The sequence below is a fragment of the Fukomys damarensis genome, unplaced genomic scaffold, assembly GCF_012274545.1.
Source record: "Fukomys damarensis isolate Sample0158 unplaced genomic scaffold, DMR_v1.0_HiC HiC_scaffold_33, whole genome shotgun sequence".
Taxonomy (NCBI): domain Eukaryota; kingdom Metazoa; phylum Chordata; class Mammalia; order Rodentia; family Bathyergidae; genus Fukomys; species Fukomys damarensis.
This window is the reverse complement of record NW_022900945.1, coordinates 39,932,484-39,944,193: the sequence shown is the minus strand read 5'-3', so window position 1 is coordinate 39,944,193 and position 11,710 is coordinate 39,932,484. Positions and strand designations below refer to the sequence as shown.

The 11,710-nt window shown below is 36.8% G+C and overlaps 2 pseudogenes; both read right to left on the bottom strand.

The window, feature by feature from the left end:
* Positions 1–6,043: 6,043 nt before the first annotated feature.
* LOC104849566 lies at positions 6,044–7,114 on the bottom strand (annotated as a pseudogene).
* Positions 7,115–9,194: 2,080 nt separating this feature from the next.
* On the bottom strand, positions 9,195–10,253 carry LOC104849564 (annotated as a pseudogene).
* Between the last annotated feature and the right edge of the window lie 1,457 nt (positions 10,254–11,710).

The window sequence follows — 11,710 nt, the reverse complement described above, 5'->3', positions numbered from 1 at the left end:
TATAGACTCATGCACGGCAAAGTGATGTTTCAGTCAACAACAGACAGACCTCATAGACAGTGGCTATAAAAATATAGCCAAGAAATGTAATAAGCTGAACCATGCAACTTTGTGTAAAACACTCTGTGATGTTCGCACATTACATTGCCCAACAATGCATTTCTTAGAATGTGTCACCTTCACTAAGTGACACACGACTGCTTTTATCCGTCTTTTATGTTCTCTAGTCTGGACTCTATTCTATTTTAACCAGAAAATATCTCTAAAATAATGTGAATTCAGGTAAACTGATTGGCAGTTGGTTCCTGGGCATCATCTGACTGTAATTCTCAGATGGGGACTGGCAGTTATCTTGTATCTGGTCTAATTCTTCCGAAGCTTAAAAGTGAAACAAATAAACTAAAACATGTATTAGCTGGAAGACTAATCGAAAACTTTTTTCAACTTGCAATAAGGTGGTCATGAATGTCATTTGATAGAACTTTTTGAACTCTACTTATAATAAGAATTTCACTATACTGTTATTACTGAATCTCTAATTCTATAAGAGTAACAAAAGTGTATACTATTTGTTGTCATTGAGCCGCACAATTTTATATTGTACACATTGTATAGTGTTTTATCTTGTAAGACACTTCAAAAGCTCAGTAGAAGGCAATATTTAACAACATAAATATGAAAAGAAAGCAAAATGAAATAAAAAGAATCAAGGGTACATTTTTGGATATCCCTCCCCCCCATATATAATATAATATAATATATATATATATATATATATACATAATACATTCAGTATTCTAGACAAGCTCTTGAGTGCTGAGCTACATCAGCCCTTTTAATTCTTAAATTTTGAGACAAGGTTTTTCTAAATTTCCCCAGTTTGCCTTGAACTTGTGATCCTCTCACCACAGCCTCCCAAATAGTCTGGATTATAGGCTTGTGCTACTGTAGTTCCCAGCTCTGTGTGTGTGTATGTAGCAGCAGCAGCAGCAGCAGTAGTAGTAGTAGTTTAGTATAAAATGCTTTGCTATAGTTGCATTTTGAAAAGCTTTGATCGCTTATTATCTGTATGAATTATAGCTAAAGTAACTAACATCAATAATGATTATCAAAACTCATGCTGCAAAGGGATTGCCAGATAATATGAAGTTTTGGTCATTCTCTGTTAAAAATCACAGCTGGCTCTGGCACCCATTACATTTGATTTTATTAACTTGCCTACTAACTCGGATGGATAAACTGTATTTGTAACACTTACAAGAAAAAAAAATGTAATGTATTTCCTTGACTGATGAATTTTCATATTATAACATGGAGAAAAAATGTAAAAGAAAATGAGAAATAAAACAGGAATACATGAAAATTGTTATTTTCCCTTATAAAGTGTGAGTGTATTTTATTAAGAATGAGTTTATATACTTTGTGTATTCATAGCTAAGTGTGTCATTGAGTCTAGGGAAAAATATTTCTTGAATGAATTATATTAATAGAAAAATACCTACAACTTGGTCCACAAAGGCATTTTTAAGGATTGTGCTGATATTCTATCGCCCTCTACTGCTCAGAAGTTCAAATTACAGTTAGCCTTTTCTACCACCAAAGTTAATTTCTACAGGCTAAAAACCAAACCCAAACCAAACACAAAGCAGAAACAAAACCAAACAAAAAGAAATGTTTGTATAGTTCCTAAATCTAAAAAATTCTTTTCATAGATAAAGTAAATGATACTGCAAATGACCATATGTTAAGGATAGGATCTGTTAATTTCTCTCCCTGCTCCTCAGTCAAAGTTAGGGACCCTATGTTTTACTTTAATATCCCTAATAGCCAAGAGACGGCTTAGTTTTTGTACTAAATAAATGCTGGAAAAGTGAGGCAGTTTTTACATTACTGTAGTCTTCACTTGTCATTTTATATTATAAAGATAAAGATCTTTATATATAATACGAAGAGCTACATAGTATATTTTCACCATATGTATTTACAAAAATTAGTAAAACAGATATTATTAAAATATCGATCTCATACAAAATACTAAAGTTATTTTAAATTTGATATAATTATCATTTCCAAACCTCTTCTTCATAGTTATTAACATGGGCACTTTTGTGGTAGTCTGTCATTCTGAATTAAGTGAAAAAAATTTTTTTTTGTACCCGGGATCAAACTTGTGACCTTCCCCTTGCGAAGCAGGCCTTAAGTGGAGATTTTTACTGGTTAAAACTAGGGTCATCTGTGGGAGGCAGAAAAGCCTGACCGACCTGCTTAAGGTCTGAGATCATTTCGGTCACACATAAACCTGTGTACTCCAGAGCTGATGTGAAATCCTGGCTTTTTCTGTCTTACTGCTCCACCATGTACAAGCTGTATGCACTAAATGGAATAAATAGGTACAGAGCCTCGGTGAGAGTAGATTAGGATGCATGTCATAGCAGTGTGGAGGTTGGGCAGTCTTAACAGAGGTGCTGATATGATGGGCAATTACAACTGTATGAGATTGATGTGCCCAATTCTGAGCTGTTTGATGCACTGCAACTTTCAACAATTGATATACTGTGAATTCGTGACCAGAGGCTGATATTCAAAAATCTTACCTGGTTTCTCTTGTAGCATGGCCTTCTCATTCTCCACACAGTAACTATCTTTAATCTCTTATTTTGTCAAACTTCTGGCTCTTAACGTCCTGTCTTTCTGATGCTCTCTGCCTCAACATTCTTACATCCTTATTTTCTTGACAGTGCTTCATTCTTCATACCAGAAATGGATGGACCCTCTTCTTTCCACTACCATATCTACTCGCTCTCAATAGAATTTGGACTTGGCTTTTAATTGCATTGGAGAAAGATAGGATAGTGATTAGGATCATGGACTCTACAGTTTTAGTATCATGGGCTAAGGCTACTTGATTAATATTCTGGATCCACTGTTTACTTCACCTCTCTGTGCCTGAATTCTCTCACCTTAAAAATGGGAATTTAGTCACTCAACAAAATGTTATTGCATATGCCAAGCTGTTCTGAGTGCACCAAACAAAACAATGAGAGCTTATATTCTCTCATTGGAAGATAGACAATAAGTAAGCAATTGAAACATAATGTGTTCATGATTAGAGACATGGAGAAAAACATGGCAGAAAAGGAGAGTAGGTAGCGGTAGGGACTGGGATGTTAGCGAGTATGGCGTGGGAGAAACTTCCCAAGAAGATAATTCTGAATCAAGATGTGAAGGGAGCGAGAAGTGAAACATTGAAGGTAAACAGGGAAAAAACATTTAGCATGGGAGCATGTGTAGTTGGAGTAATCAAGAAGATGGGGTCAGAGATCAAGTAGAGGGTTAAGCTTAGCAAGATCTTGTTGATTGTGGTTAAGGACTTTAAGTTTTATCCTAGGTAAAATGGCAAAATATTGTAGTATTCTGAGGAGGGGAGTGCCATATCTGACAAGTGTTTTTTTTTTAAAGAAACAGCTTTACTGAGACGTAATTAATATAGTACAATTCACCTAAACCATATATAAAATTATACTATGAATGTTCTAAGAGGAACAAATAGGTACATCGCCTCCATGAGAACAGATTAGAATGACTGTATGTCACAGTGGAGCGGAAGTTGGGTAGTTTTGACCAAAGGTGCTGAATTAATGGTCCACTACAACTATATGAGATTTGTGTGATTACAGTCTAATGAGATTATGGTATAATTTTATATATGGTATTAGGTTGGAGTCCATAAAATGTATAGTTCAGTAGTTTTCAGTATATTTACAGGGTTGTGTAACTACTACTTTGGTTTAATTTGAGAACATTTTCACTATTCTAAAAAGAAACTATGTGCACATTAGGAGAGACTCCTCTATTCTTTTTCCTTCGTCCTTAGCAATCACTGTTCTACTTCCTGTGTCTATTGATATCGTGTGTGTGTGTGTGTGTGCGTGCGCGCATATGTATTCTTCCTCTTGGGTATGTGTCTAGGTCATTTGATGATTCTATGTTTAATTTTTTGAAGAAATGTTGGATTGTCTTCCAAGGTGGCTACTTGATTTTACACTTTCAGAAGAAGTGTATAAGTATTCCAAATTCTCCACATCCTGAACAACATTTATTATTTGTCCATTTGATATAGATAGTTTAATAGATATGAAGTAGTAGCACTGCTTTTTTGTTTTTTGTTTTTTTTGGTACTGGGGATTGAACTCGGGTCCTTGTGCTTGCAAGGCAGGCCACTGAACCACTGAGCTAAATCCCTGGCCTGATTTGCCTTTGTATTGTTGAGTTGTGAGAGTTCTTTGCACATATTGGATAGACGTCCCTTATCAGATAGATAATTTATAATTTTTTTCCATCTTATGAGTGTCTTTTTACTTTGTGATATCCTTTGATATATATATATATTATTGTTTATATATGTTATTTATATGTTTAGGATATATATATATATATATATATATATATATATATGCACATTTTACTGTCAAATTACTGTTTTGGCTACATTCTCTACAATTTCAGCAGCATCTTTAAGAGAAAATGTGTCTATGTACAATGAAAAAACAAAATGGCTTTCAACTTCAGAAATAAGAGCCATAGTTTAACTGCACAATATTAAGGGTGATTCTGTGGTAGGCACAGCTTCTGCTTTCTACAACATGGATGACTTACATGTAAGTATCAACATCATGAATGTGACAATAAAGAAAAAATCCTTGCAGGAGTGAACCACAGCATCCTGAAAAATATTGGTTTCTACCATCCAAGACAGTTAGGAAGTATTCACATTTTAACAAATCTGTACAAACCACAAGAAACTTGTTTGTGGGACTGTCATCTCACATTGATAAGAACCTTTCTAGAAATGTCGAATAACCATGAACAGATTATAAATCTAGTATCTACGTGCTCCACAGTCTTAGAACCCAGGAAACTGACTTAAAGAGCTCAATATGGTCAACATGGGTCATTTTATATGCCTTGATTGTTAGTGAATGCTCAACATCTCTTTTAATATTTCTCTGTAATATACAGTCAACTTGCACCTTCAAAGGTCATTTAATTTTTTAGCAAAAGAAGCCATGTCATTTAGCAGCAATTAAAGTGCCTTCAAGAAGACTTAAAAATACAATATCTAATTAAAACATTTGTACAAGAAAAAGCTGCTGAAACTTAGCAATTGAAATAAGACATCGATACAACAATTTACAGTGAGCTAGAAGGGAATTTCTCATTCTCCTGCATAGAACTGTTGTGCATTTGGTTACGTACTCTCTCTTGTTTTAGTGAACGAGACCTGGTAATAGCAGAAAAATACCTGTTAATAACTCTAACATGTTGAAAGCACTGGAGATATTACAATTTAGTGAATTCATCCAATTGCAAAACAAACAGCTCTTCCTGTTGAAGGTATAAAGTATCTAGGAAAAACAACTCTCCCTTTCATATAACCAGTGGAAAGAGAAACGGACATGTGATTTTGAGGTACAACTTGGTAAAAGCTAGAATAGGCAAATGACAAAGTCTGCTTCTGTCCAAAGATTCTAACTCTCATATTCTATTATTATAAAACACAATGGCCACTGTCATTCAGTTCTTACTTTGGTTTCAGAAGATTAACTGCTGAATGGTGAAGAATGTATATCCAGGCACTGTAGTTCTCATGTTAGAAATGTCTCATTTTTTTTCCATGTGTTTTTAAATGATGAAAAACTTTTATTTTTCATATTAGAACTCTCTAATAACAGTCAAGTATATTTAAATATTATAAATGTTATGTACAGTGTTCGCCAAACAAGCAAGCCCATTTTTCTTCTATCTCCACACGGTATTCCTGGTGGCAGTAGGTAGCCACCCCACATTGCTCAAGGTGAGCATGAGAAGCATACATTTATTCACTATCCATGATCCACTCTCATGCAAAGGATGACAAGAAGAAAGTCTGTTCACAAACAGTCTTTGACCATGTCCCATGTAAAAAGGAAAATGAAAAACACTCAAATGCTCTCAAAACTCAAGTGTGCATCTGGAAGCAATTCATGCTGATCCTAGAGGAAAGTCAGTAAGCTATTGTGCTTGAAGAAGAGCGAGTGGGAGATGTCGGTCCAGCCATGTGTGAGTTTCGTGAAGAATTCGATCTTCTCATGGGTGGGAGAAGCTATGGATCATTCTCCATCTGCTGCACATCAAATCCATCTTCTTTTTGGTATGCCAAGTAGCATCTTATGAAGGCCTTGGCTTCAACTGCTTACAGCTGGATTTACAGGGAATTGGATTTCTGTGGCTTTTAATATTGTATTTTCTTGAAGATTGATTGTGACCAAATGGCTTTCTACTACAGAGACACTGAAAAAAGTTGACCCCAACTGACCACATGTCAACGTTGTTGGAAATCTTTGGTGGCTCTTTTCCAAGTACAGAACCTTCAGGAGGTAAACACCAGTAAGTGCCTGCTCCTTGGGAGGTTAGATCCATTCCTGCCATAGCTGTCATCATCCATAATTCTGGACAGACCAAAATCAGTAATTTTTATTTCTCCACATGCTGTCCCATCTGCCAGAAGGATGTTGCCTGGCTTAAGATCATAATGTATAATAGGAGGTTTGAGCTAATTGAGATATCTTAGTGCATTTACAATCCGCATTGCAATAGCTTGTTTCTTTGACACTAATTTGTGTTGCTTAAAATAGAAATCCAAGTCATTGCCTTCACAGTATTCTAACACTGTATGTACAAAGTGTATCTGTAAGGAAAAACAGTCAGACAGTTTAACTATTCTGGGATGATCCAGTTCTTTGTGTGTTCTATACTCTCTGCAGGTATGTTTGTGGTAGTTTTCTTTTTTTTTTCACATCTTCAGCTTTTATTAAACCAATGGATCTTCACAGTAGCATATCTTTGTTAATATAGGTCAAAAGCCTATATACTTCACAAAAGCCACCTCTTCCAAGAAGACAGCATAATAAATATACTTCATTTACATTGGGTGATTTTTGAACTGTGAATTATCTTTATTGTTTATTCTTTTGAGTTCCCATACGTGAAGATTTCTGAATCTTTACAAATTTTCAAGTTCTGCCTGGCTTTATGCCTCTTCCTTCTTGAAATGTCCTAGTCTAAGTCTGAACATTAAAATTTCAATTTACTATATAAATATTTCAGATTATTTTACCTTTTAGTAACAGTTCTTTTTGCTTGGAAACTATTTTAGCCTAAACAATTAATGTTGCCAAAAAGAAGGCTGCATACTACACATGAACTATATATTGTTTTGGGTTACAATAGACAGCCACTTTGAATTGAAGCAAATTAAATAACAGGTTTGACTCACTTTTCTCTAAATTCTGTTTAAGTCACTGCAAGTAGCCACCATCATAGCACCCAAAATAATTTTGTCAAATTATAAATTAAATCAAAACAAAAAGCTCTGAGGCCAAGAATAAAGTTAACCAAAAGGAATTATTTTCTAGTACAATACAGTTCCTATGTGTAGCTTACATGCTTTACAACAAAATAAAAAGCATCTTCCAAATAACTATTCTATGTGTATATTACATGCTAGTAATGTTGGTAAACATTAGTTAAGATGTCACCCAATTTTCACTACTAGAATCTTATTTCCTTAGCCACTACCCATGGTACAAATTACTGTAAAGCATTTTTTCCAAATCATTGAATTCTTCTTACTCAAGCTTTAATCCCCAAATCCTTGAGAACTGTGCCTTTTTCATGGCCATCTGAAGCCCTCTCTGGTTTGGATTGTTCTTAACTTTTGCGCTGCAAACAGCAGGACACTGGGGCCTGTGGCATACAGGCCCCTAATCTCGTGTACTGTGGCACACTTTTCATGTTTTCTTTAAAGTTATTGGTAATTTCTACACACATCCAAATTTCATTTGATTTGGCTATAATGCACTTACAAAACACTTCTGTTATATATATATACTGTGGAAAGATGCTATCTTAAGGCATTTGCAAATATAAAAAAAAGAAGTACTTTAATACTTCTGGATTTCAGTCAAAAGAATTATTATTGTAAAGCATTAATAACACATTTTTATATATTTAACCAGTCATGGATACAAACAGAGGGATCCAGCAGACAATGGGACTATAATTACCTGTAATTATCTGCAACCCACAGTCTCAATATATCTACACCTGGAGAAATCCAAGCTCCAGGGCTTATAAAACAACAGAATCAACAACAAAAATACTCTACTTAAAGATAAGTAGCACCTTGGCTTGGAGTGGGAAAGACTGGTAGAGTTGCTTTTGTAGCAATCATGCTTTGGAGCAAGCAGATTTTGGTTTTTGTGTTTTGCCTTTTTTGGTGTTTGCTTTTGGTTTTGTGTTTTTCAGGTATTGGTAATTGAACCTGGAACCTTGAATGTGGTAGGCAACCAAGTGGTCTTTCACTAAGATACAGCCCCAGATTTTTTGAAAAGACAGGGTCTCACAAAATTGCAGGCCTCAAATTTGTGATATTCCTGCCTCACCCTCCTGAATAGTGGGGATTATAAGTGTACACCACCATAATGTGCTAAAAAAAAGGTTTATTTCTTTGCCTTAAACCATTATTTATGGAAGAAAGGCATGTCTTACCTGTAGAGATTGTAACTATTATTAGCAAAAGCACAAAGTATTCAATTCCTAACGGAGATAATTTTTCAATATCAGAGAAGCATGAACTTTACATGAAATTGTTACATAAAATTTTATATGTACTAAGCATGACTAGAAGAAAGCTTTTAAAGACAAATGGTAAAGACTTTTTTTAAAATAAGTTTTTTGGTTAAATCAGGTCTTTAGTGACACTTGTTCTATGAACTATTAACTGATTTTGCTGGTGGCTTTTCTGCTCCTGATTTTGCTGATGTCCCTTGAAGACCAAGACAAAATTACTCTGAGTTACAGCTCACAGAATATATTTCACACAGTTTATCTTGCTTTAATACAAAACAATTACACAATTAAAATATACCTTTTGATCTGAGACAGCATACATTATTTATGAAGCTACTCATGTGCAGGTTGCATAAACTTTTCATCTTTTTTCAACGCAGGTGCAGCACCACTGAGCTAAATCACTGGCCCAACTTTTCATCTTATAAAAAATAAAAACTCAGATTCTCTTAAAAGCTGCATCAGTCTTTGTACATCTTCCCATGGTGCTTGATGTCATCTTTTCCATTCACTGACTCACAGATTCATTTTTTTTCTTTGCCTGGGGTGTTATTTTCTATACCTTTGCTGTTATCTGACTTCAGCTACTCAGTTTGTTCAAATGCTTTTCCTTCATCTGGGTGCTTCTTTTTCTTTTGTGTGTACACTTCACAGAGAAGAATAATGACCACTAAAACAACAGCTTCAGCAGTTATTGCAAGAAAAGGCTTGAGGGGCACCAAAAACTTCAGCACAACAAGCTCAAGCTGTTCCTCACTCTCCCATCGCTGGAATATTGCATGTTACCGGTAGGAACCCCCGTCTTCCAGAGGATGCTTTATCTTGAGCTTTGTTTCATTGCTGTATGTTCCGCTGACAACGTACTTATCATTCACGTGAACATCAGTAGGAACCTGTACAGTCCCATTACTTCTGTACCAGATCCAATGTAAAGGAAGTCAACGTGGACCTTTACACACCAGGACAGTAGAGTCACCCACGTAAGTGATCAATGGTTTGTTTTTCCATGAAGTTCAGGAGCTTTGATATTAAATGTTCCCCTTTGTTCCTTTTCTTCTTCAAAGAGACAAGAGTAGCTTCCCATTTGTTTGCTGTTAATGATGGTGGTCATGTACTCAGTATACAGAGTGTTTCCTGTTCCAGTGAGAGAAACATTCTTAAGTAATTCATCATCCTTTTTCCAAGTCATGTTGATTGAATTCAGATCCCCCGAGGTTGTGTACTGGCAGGTGAGAGTGATAGCAGAAATTTCCAAAGTGTTATTTTTTCTACTGGCATACTGGAATGTTCAGTTAATGATATGTTATGACTCTCTGAGGAGGAAAGATTAGAGTATTTCCCCATTACTTCTTCTCGAACAGGTAGACTTGTGAAAGATGAATCTGCAGGTCCACGGGCCACCGCGACTCCGTTTCCCGCGGCGAAGAGGAGGAGGAGGAGGAGCGGCAGCAGCGGCCAGGCCACGCAGGCTCGGGCGCCCCGAGTCCCCCCAGGCCAGGCATCAGGGCACCAGCGGGCTGCGCAGAGGATGCAGCTCCACATCTCGCTGGTGGCCAGTGCTTTTAGCTGATCCCCGCCACGCAGGCCGGAAAAAATTCAGTATTTTTTGGTATTCCACTTTTTAATCTCTTATGGATTTACTGGATAAATGTTTTCTTTAATAGTTGTTCTAGGGTTTATATGCATTTTCCCCATGTATATCACTCTACATATAATACAAAGACCTTTTAACACTATACTTCCAAGTTCTCCTTCCAACCCTTTTTATCACATCATCATAGTTTTAGTTCTACATGTTATAACCTCCAAAGTAAATTGTTTCTGGCAGTTATCCTTTAAAGAAAAAAAGATCTTTTATAATTGTAAATGTCTAGCACATTTTCTAAAAGTATGATCAATGTCTTTGTTTTCTTGTTAATTTCTAAACTTATCCAATGGAAGTATGGGTATTTCATGACATTTGGTCACAATTTTATTATAGCACTTAAACTGCATTTCGTTTATTTACAAACCCACAGTGCATTAGGTAGTGGACTTCTATGAAGGCAGATTGAATGGTATTTTTTCTCTCTAGAACTTAGCAAAATATCTGCTGTAAAAAGACAAATATGAAATAAAATATATTCGTTAGTGTTATTTTTAAGTGAATATTAGGATCTAAAATTTGAGATTTTTGTAAGAAAAAAATTCGTTTAAAAACATTGGGCCTGTTATGTTGTGCCATTAAATTTTGAGAGAGAGAGAGAGAGAGAGAGAGAGAGAGAGAGAGAGAAATACACAAATCTTTAGAGTAATAGAACTAGCTTTCTACATAAACGCTGAAGCCCACTTCCAGAGCCTCAACTTTAGAAGCTCCCAGGCCCACAAAGGAGACTGGAGGAGAGTAGCTGGAGGAGAGGTGTGGTATTCTAGGAAACAAAGGAAAAGATGTTTTAGGGTGGAGGATGTGGTTGGTAATGTTTCAACAGGGCCCAGTTTAAATGAAGGTCTTAAAAGTGTCTTCGGATTTTGTGAAATGGAAGTTCGGTAAGGCAAGTGGTGATGGTTGATTAAATCACACTGCAATCTCTTAAGGCAGCGGTAAGTGCAGGAGAAGAAACCAGTTCTTGGAAACTCTAGCAAGGGGCAGAAACCAAGGCGGAGACTCTTTTCTCCTCATTCTGGAAGGGTCCAGGAGGTACAGATCCCTAAGCGAAAGTCTTTCCTGGGATAAGAGGTGGCCCCTGGGCACATGACGTTCCGGGCCTCACCTGCCGCACTCTATGCGGCACTGAGTCTGTGCCAGGAGATTTCAGACTTCCGGAGTGTTCCTTTGGCGCTATCCTGCCGCCAAACGGGAAATGTGCTCTGTCCCCTTCCCCAAACTTCCCTCCCTGGAGTGTGGGCAACCTCTGGGCAGTCCTGGGTACCGGATGCCACAGCCTCCAGTCCTGACTCTGTTCCGGGCGAATCTTGCCGGGCAACGCTCCCAAGGTTCCGCTGCCGCGGACGGTCCTCTCAGCGGCGCGGGGTCGCAGGCCCTCCGCGCCCCTCAGGCGGT